The sequence below is a fragment of the Ascaphus truei genome, chromosome 3 (genome assembly GCF_040206685.1).
Source record: "Ascaphus truei isolate aAscTru1 chromosome 3, aAscTru1.hap1, whole genome shotgun sequence".
Lineage (NCBI taxonomy): Eukaryota > Metazoa > Chordata > Amphibia > Anura > Ascaphidae > Ascaphus > Ascaphus truei.
In genome coordinates this window covers 28152682-28161686 of record NC_134485.1, presented here as the reverse complement: position 1 = coordinate 28161686, position 9005 = coordinate 28152682, and positions in this window count along the sequence as shown.

Genomic DNA, 9005 nt, shown 5'->3' with positions numbered 1-9005 from the left:
GAGTGTGCAGTGAGTGCTGTGAGCAGTGTGTGCAGTGAGCAGTGTGTTCAGTAAGAGTGTGTGCAGTGAGAGTGTGCAGTGAGAGTGTGCAGTGGTGCAGTGAGAGTGTGTGCAGTGAGTGCTGGGAGTGTGTGCAGTGAGCAGTGCAGTGTAGAGTGTGTGCAGTGAGTGCTGGGAGTGTGCAGTGAGTGCTGGGAGCAGTGTGTGCAGTGAGCAGTGTGTTCAGTGAGAGTGTGTGCAGTGAGAGTGTGCAGTGGTGCAGTGAGAGTGGGTGCAGTGAGTGCAGGGAGTGTGCAGTGAGCAGTGCAGTGTAGAGTGTGTGCAGTGAGTGCTGGGAGTGTGTGCAGTGTGTGCAGTGAGAGTGTGTGCAGTAAGAGTGTGCAGTGTGCAAATTTAAAAAACAAAACAAAACGGGAGCCACGTGAAAACCGCGTTATAATGGGTCGCGCTATAACAGGGTTCAGCTGTATTCTCTTTGATAGTGGTACAAATTGATGTTTTTGAAGCTGCCTCCCAGATATCCTCCCAGTCTTCTCTATCGATCTCTATATTCAAGTCTTCTGCCCATTTGAGCATATAGTTATGTTGGGAACAACCTGCGGATCTCGCCAGGCCCAGATATACCTCCGAAATCAGTCCTTTACAATAATATCCTCTCCTGCACAGTCTTTCAAAATTTGTTAAAGGTTGGAATGCCGAATCTTTGGAGACTGTTTGCAGGTAGTGTCGGATCTGGAGGAAACCGAACACTGGGAGGTTTACTATTTGATATTTTATCTCTAGGTCCTGGAGAGGTAAGATCTTCCCCTTTTCTACAAAGTCGTTGGCTACCATCATCTTTAGGTTTTTGAATTTATTAAGTCCCTGTGGGAGCCAGCCTGGGGGAAACTCAGGATTATTGCAAATAGGGGTTAATTGTGTGGGATCGGCTATCAGACCATATTTCCCCTTATTTTTAGACCATATCCTTCATGTACATTTCATTGCTCCCAGTTTTAATGTCTCCGAGAAGGTCTCTCTTCCCACCTCAGTCCACAGACTGGCTGGGAGAGAGAGAGAGGTCTCGCGTAGGTAGACTCTATCCCAATCCAACAACTTGTAGTTGGGTCGTTGTTCCACATTATTACTTGTTTGAGTTGGGCCGCTAAATAGTATTTAATGATATCCGGGACTGCCAGGCCTCCGCATTTTTAGGAGCTAGCAAAATAAATCTAGCCACCCTAGGTCTTTTATTTTGCCAAATATATTGGAAAATTCTATTTTGCATATTTTTAAGCTCGAACAATGGGATATCTTTTGGAATAGTCTGGAAATAATACAGAAGTCTTGGTAGAATATTCATTTTGACCGTAGCTATTCTTCCTAGCTAGGATATTTGGTATTCGTTCCAGCTCTGGAGGTCTTTTTTTATCTTTTCGAATAAGGGCGGGGGTAGTTGTGTTGGAATAGCGATTTATACTCCCTTGTTATCTGAATTCCTAGGTATTTGATCTTTGTGGAGCTCCATTTGTAGTTATAATTTGCTTGCAATAGTTTAACCTCGGGATCAGGTAAGGATAGGTTCAATGCTTCTGATTTTGTATCCTGAAATTTTGCTGAATTTGTCTAGTTGTGAGTGTAAGTTCGGGAGTGAAGTCAAGGGGTTGGCTAGAGTTAGGATAATGTCGTCAGCAAAGAGGGATATTTTATTATTTGTCTCTCCAATTTCAATTCCATTTATGCATTTTTCATCTCTAATTGTCGATGCTAAGGGTTCGATGGAGAGAGCAAATAGAAGCGGAGACAAGGGGCATCCCTGCCGAGTACCATTCCTTATGTTTATAGGGTGTGAGTCTCCTCCTTGGAGTTTCACTACGGCCGTGGGAGTTTTATATAGGGCCCTGATCCCCTCCAGGTATTGGCCCTTAAATCCAAATTTTATTAATGTTTGATCTAAAAATCCCACCTTATTCTGTCGAATGCTTTTTCCGCATCGAGGCTCAACAGAATGGCCTTCATGGATGAGAGATGTACATGGTCGATTATGTTGATAATTTTCCTAGTATTGTCTGAGGCTTGTCTGCCGGAAATATACCCGACTTGGTCTATATGTATTAGACTTGGGATTATGGGGTTTAACCTATTTGCTAAAGTTTTTTTTTTTTCAACAAAAAAGTTTTTATTGGGACAAGGTACAGTTCACATATTGTCTGACAACCCATTATCATGCATGAGTGCCCCCGTGCCCAACATTTTGTTTTTCAGTATCAACTGTTACATATATTGACGTACAATGGGGGAAAAGAAAAGCGAAAAGAAAGATAACTGACATACGAGACATACAAGACAAACCCAGGGGACGAGGGGGGGGGGGGAGGAGGGGGGGAGGAGGGGGGGGTCGAGGAAGGCCAGGTAAGGCGTGTCTCCAAACTGTGTTCTGAGTCCACCGGTGTTGTGCTTGTTCTGTGGGAGTCGGCTCTCTCGCAGTCATCGTACGTCTGCCCTATCTGTGCTCTAGCTTGTCACTGTCCGTGCCGCTACCCCGGAGGAGAGTGCATTTCTCGTTATCACAGCAGAATGTTGGTGGCATTCACCCCTGGGATGTCTGATTGGTCTAGCCAAGGGGCCCATATTTTTAGGAAATTTGTGCCGGTGTCATTGACCAAACTCGTCAATTGTTCCATCCGGCAAACGTACCAGATTCTGTTCCGAATTTTCATCATCGTGGGTAAGTCTGGTTGCTTCCACAAAGCTGCAAGTTCGCACCTCATGGCTGTTGCAAAATGTGCAATCAGTTTTTGTGCCGGTCTGCCTAGCCCCCGCCTGCGCCTGCCCAGCAGGAACAGCCAGGGATCCAGGGGGACCGGACGTCCGAGAATTCTCTCTAGCCATTTTTGGATTTCCTCCCATAAAGGTGCCACTTTGGTGCAACCCCACAGCATGTGCAGCAAGTCTGCTTGTTCCCCACACTGTTTGGGACACAGTGGGGGGTAACCTTTTACAAACTTTGCTAATCGTATTGGGGTGAGGTACCACCTCATGAGGACTTTATATGCATTCTCCTTCAGGGTTGTGCAGATCGAGCTTTTAGCCGCTGCCAGCACTATAGAGTCCCAGTCGTCGTCTTCTAAAGTCTCCCCTAAGTCAGCTTCCCATGCCCGTCTGTAGTTCAACTTGGTGTCGTCTGTGGACCCAGGACAGACTACCGCTCTATAGATCGTAGAAGTAAGTCCCGAAGTGTCCGTACCTCTCGAACACAGCTGCTCGAAATTGGTACGCCGAGGGCGTTTAGGGATTTTGTTGTAGAAGGCTCTAATCTGGAGGTATCTAAAGAATTCGGAGTTTGGTATCCCGGTTTCAGATTTAATTTGGTCAAATGATTTTAATAGTGGGCTACCTTTCAGATGTAGAAGCCTCGTGAGGCCCTTTCTATTCCAGGCCCCCAGGTTTCCACTTGGCATGCCCGGAGCGAAATCAGGGTTCCCTACAAACGGGGTCATATATGTGTGCTGGGTGGTAAGAGCACATCTGTATCTGGTGTCCCCCCAAACTGCCAACGTGCTCCTCAGTGCAAGGATTTTTGTACCCGTTTTGGAAGCCAAATTAAGTCCTGTAACTCTACAGGGTTTTTTTTTTTTTTTCTTTTCTTTTTTTTTTTTTTTTTTTTTTTTCCTCCTGCATCACGGACGCGTGATTGGCAATAACTGTAAACTGTATCCTGGACTGCACGAGGAGGCCAGGGGTCCAACCACTATGTATGTATGTGAGTCTTGTTGTACCAATTGCTTTTAAAACTAATAAATGTGTTTTAAACCCCACTGACAACGTGCCTCACTTTCTCTACCTACTCCCCCCCCCTACTACCACCACTGGGGAGAGTCCCCATCTGATGCCCAAGACTGGAGTTAGAATCCCACGTTGGTTGCAAACAAAGAAGAGTCTACACTGGGGGGAGATGCAGATGGGTTAATTTAACCCCAAAGTTACCAATTTCCTGCAAGGACTCACACATGGCCGTGTGAGTACAGATATATTTATATATTTATTTCAAAACCCTCTAAACCACCATTACCTGTTGTTGGGAGTGACTGGAATTGCTTAAAGAAACCACATTACCGTGTCCGCTTGCACATGGCCGTGTAAGTGTATTTAATATTTTCACCAACCCCCAGCAATATTGTTGTAACCACATTAATTTTATTGTATTTTATTGTTTTTTATTGTCAAATGTTTTTCTAATCCCACGCTCCCCCATTGCTTGTATGTCTCTATATCTTTAAAAGGGTTCCGGATTAACCCTTCCCTGGGGTTGCAGCAGAGGGGAACTCCATGCTGGCTCAAAGCATCTGTCATAGAGCCGTGGTCTAACTTACTGCCACATTGTAAGCACACCTCATATATTAAGCTTAAGGTAAGCGCCAGGTTTTTTCCTATTGTCTACAGGGGAGCTGCATTCTCTTTCCAGTTCCACCCACCTCCGGAGAACCGGCGGCATGTGCCACTGTACAATTTGAGTCAGTTGTGCTGCTCGGAAGTAGGCCATCAAGCAAGGTACCCCATGTCCTCCTCGTAGTGTTGGGCGAATTAATATACTAGCTTTGATACGTGGCTTTTTATTACCCCAGACGAATTTCACCATAGAGGACTGCAAGCGGAGGATGTCAGCCCTGACCACCTGCACCGGAAGGGTCTGGAATAGGTACAGGATTCTGGGGAGGAGGTTCATTTTGAGGCATTGGATCCTGCCGATCCAGGAAATTGCATAGCCTGACCAGAGTCTGAGATCCTCCAGCAGGGTCCTTATTAGCCTGGGGTAATTGGCTTTATATAAGGCGCTATATTCTTTGGTGATATTTACCCCTAGGTATTTAATAGAGGAGGCTTGCCATTTAAAGTTAAAATTTAGTTCTATCAGTTTTGCTGTAGCCTTTGGCAGGTTTAAATTTAGTGCTTCTGACTTAGTTTGGTTAATTTTGAACCCCGAGATTTTATTAAATGTATCTAGCAGGCTGAAGACGTTTGGCAGGGAGGTAAGGGGCTTTGATAACATTAGAATAATGTCGTCTGCATACAGGGCCACCTTGTGTGACTGGTCTTGAATTTGGATACCTGTTATATCTGGGTTATTACGGATATGTGCCGCCAGGGGCTCGATGCATAAAGCGAATAATAGTGGGGACAGGGGACAGCCCTGTCTGGTGCCACTCCGTATCGGGAATTCCTCCGAGGGGAAGCCCTGGTGCCGGATCTTCGCCCTCGGTTCATGATACAGAGCTAGAATGGCGCCCAACATTCTCCCTCCTACTCTGAACTCTCCAAGCGTCTCCGTGAGGTAGGGCCAATCAATTCGATCAAAGGCTTTTTCGGCATCTAAGCTAAGTGCCATAGACGGGCTATTCTGTTTTTGGGACAAATCAATTAAATCTATGATCCGTCTAGTATTATCTGCCGCTTGCCTCCCGCAGATGAACCCTACTTGATCTGGGTGGACCAGCTTGGGCATCACCGTGTTTAGGCGGTTTGCCAGTAGCTTAGAATTTTTTTTAGTGTCGGAATTGATCAACGAGATCGGACGGTAACTCTTACAATCGGCTGGGTCCTTCCCTGGTTTGGGGATCACTGATATAGACGCTTGGAGCATTTGGCTAGGGATAGGGGCACCGTCTAAGAATGAGTTATATAACCTAGTCAGGTGAGGTACTAACAATTTCCGGAACTTTTTGTAGTATAAGTTAGAGAAACCATCGGGGCCTGGGGCCTTCGATGACTTCAGTGATTTGATTACCTCAGATATTTCCTCACTTGAAAAATCTACCTGTAGCGCGTCCCTTTCCACTCTGCTCAGTTTGGGCAGATTCGCCTCCTTCAAGAACGTCTTCAGCTGCCTATGAGTGGTCTCGCAATGGGAGACCTTTACCCCATCATATAGGGTCTCATAGTATGTTTTAAACTCTTCTACGATTTGTTTAGGGTCAGAAGTGAGGCCACCTTTACTAGTTCGAATTGACTGTATATGGAAATTACTACTCTTGTTATGGAGTTTACGGGCAAGCGGGGTATCTGGCTTGTTGGCGCGTTCATAAAATTTCCGATTGGACCAGGTCAACTCCTTCTCAGCCCGGGAGGCCATCAGCAAATTTAGTTGCGTTTTGGTATCCAGCCATGCCTTAAGGGCCTGTGCTTGTTTATTTTGTTTGTGTAGGGCGGAGAGGGTTTTTAGATCTGATTGTAAAGTGTGAATCTTTTTTTCCCTTTCTTCCGCCTACTTGCGATCCCTATGAGTTCTCCTCGAAGTGTCGCCTTATGGGCCTCCCATAGGGTAGATTGAGATGCCACGCTACCCATGTTCTCGTCGAAATAGGCCCTGATCTTTCCCTCTATTGATTGTGCCACCTCGGGATTTTAATTAAGAACTCGTTGAGTTTCCATGTCGCTCCAGGCCTGTCCAGTACAAAATCAGTGCACCGCAGCTCTACTGGTGCGTGATCTGACCATGAAATATCATGGATGCCCGTGTGGGCTATCTGCGAAACCATTCTGTTGGTCACAAAGAGGTAATCTATCCTGCTGTATCGGTCGTGTGGGTGGGAGTAAAATGTGTATTCTCTTTCCCCTGGGTGTTGCTCGCGCCAGATATCAACCAGGCTATTGGCCCGGAGGCCCCTGATCCAGGCAGCTCTACCCTGTGGATTTTTTTGTCCGGCTAGGGTGCATCTGTCTGTGTGCGGGTCGAGAGTGTGATTAAAGTCCCCTCCTAAAATTATGGCACCCTGTGCCATTTTTTGTAAGGTCGTGAAAAACCGATCAAAGAAAGAGTCTGCACGGTCGCTAGGGGCATAGACGTTTGCTACGGTAAGTGGTTGGCCACGAATGGTCCCAACCACTATTATGAACCGACCGTTAGCATCCTTCTTTGTGATTTTTATATCTATTGATAGACGGTTGTGCAACAGGATTGCAACTCCTCTCTTTTTCTTATTGGCTGAGGCTGCCACCCAGGTCTGATATCTACTGTCTATAAATTTAGGGGAATTGCGTCGGGAAAAGTGTGTTTCTTGTAAAAGGATAATGTCCGGGTTCAGTTGTTTGTAGTCAGTCATGGCCATTCGTCTTTTTTGGGGGCTGTTAAACCCCTTTACATTGTGTGATATGACTGTGATATGAAGCTACCCATTGGTGCTTCTTGTGCGAGTTTCTGCGGTGGTGGTCTGGATGCTGATCCCATGTTGTCTAGTTATCTGAAGACGTCGGGAGCTTAGCGTGTGATCACGTGTGCCTTTGGCCTGGGAGCGGGGGAGACAATAAGGAACAAACACAAGGAGTACACAAGAAACAATGAGACAACAACATAAAAAACATTTGGTGAACCCATGAGATTGAACCTCTCTGGGTTCCATGGCTGCCCCTTCTGGGGGTCCGGTCCGGGGCTCTCCGCCTCCTCCGATGGGGTGGGTTCCTGACCCAAATGTACCGGCCCAGTGGGGTCTTGTGCGGGGCTCCCTGGGGCTGAATCCCAGGATCCCGTTTGGAGTCCCATGTCGACGGTGGGCTTAGCGCTACCCGCCTCCGCCTTTTAACAGATGTTGTTTTACAACAAAAATGGAGGGGGGAGGGGGAAATGAGGGGGAGGGGGAAATGAGGGGGGGGGGGAAATGAGGGGGGGGGAAATGAGGGGGGGGGGAATGACCTGGTCTTGAAAGTACCCCTTGGGGGGTGTCGGGCAGGGGTGTTGGGGGGTGTCGGGCAGGGGTGTTGGGGGGTGTCGGGCAGGGGTGTTGGGGGGTGTCGGGCAGGGGTGTTGGGGGGTGTCGGGCAGGGGTGGAGGCGTCTCACCCGCGCCCTGCAGGCCTGACCCGCCTGCCCAGGTACAGCAGAGGGCTGGGTACTCATACCCCCTACATTAACCTAAATCTCTTAGGTGGATGCGCGCGTGTCTTGAAGACTTATGGGATAGGGGGAAGGCCAAAAAGAAAAAAAAAAAGAGGGGTGGGGGGGGGGGGGGGGGAGATGTAGGGGGGGTGGGAAGTTGGTGGGGGGGGGATAGCTGCGAGAGGTGAGTTGTAAGTGTATAGGGGGGGGGGATGGATGAGGCGATGCCATATCTTGTGGGAAGGGTGGTATGAGGGTAGCGAAACTATGAAGTGGTGTGGGAGGGGGGTCGGGTCGGGGGAATAAAGGTGCTTTTATTGTTTGTGGAGATAGGGTATGGGGGGCGGGAGGATCGGTACGGTGCTGAGGTATGGGGGGGGGGATGGGAGCTGGGGGGGGGGGGAAATCCATCCATTGTAGATGGTGTCTTAATTGCCGCCTCCCGTCCATAACCCCCACTGTTGGGGTAAGGAACAGCCGGTCCGGCTACGGCGAAGGCAGGCCTCCTGTAGCTGTATCTGTGTTTGGCACTTCCGATGCCGCGTATGGTGTGCCCCATCCAAGATGGCCGTCCCTCTACTTCCGGTGACGTCCTTCCGGTCGCCGCCATTTATTTAGTCGCCGGACATCGGAAGAAGCGGATGTCTTCCTGCTCTCTCTTCCCGCCTAAACGGCTTCTGCATCCGGTAGGTGTTGGGGATCTCTCCACGCGGCCTGGCGTCGCCATCTTCTGGGTCCTGCGTTTCACGGTGATTTCCGGGTATCTTTTTTTCCGTGGCCACTGGAACAACAGGTGAGTTTAGGCCGCTTCGGTGCCTCTTATGTTGTTATTTTTGGTGCGGTCTTTCAGGAGCCTCTGGTCTTTGTTGGGAAGCCTGCTGTACATTGTATATCAGCTTTAGGGTAATTCTGGCGCCATATTGGGAGAAAACTGAGGCTCAACTGTGGCCAACTAAACTGAGTAAACTGTCTCTGTTAAGGTGCTTTTTTTACTCTTTTTCTTCCATCGCCCGATCCTTATGTTTTTTAGGGCTGGGGGCTTTTTGCCACTCTGCTGGTGGGCTCTGGTCTCTCCGGTTGGTTGGTGCTGGACCGTCCTCCACTCCGAGCTTACGGAGGAATTCTGAGGCTTCCTCTGGCTCTCTCATAGAGATGGC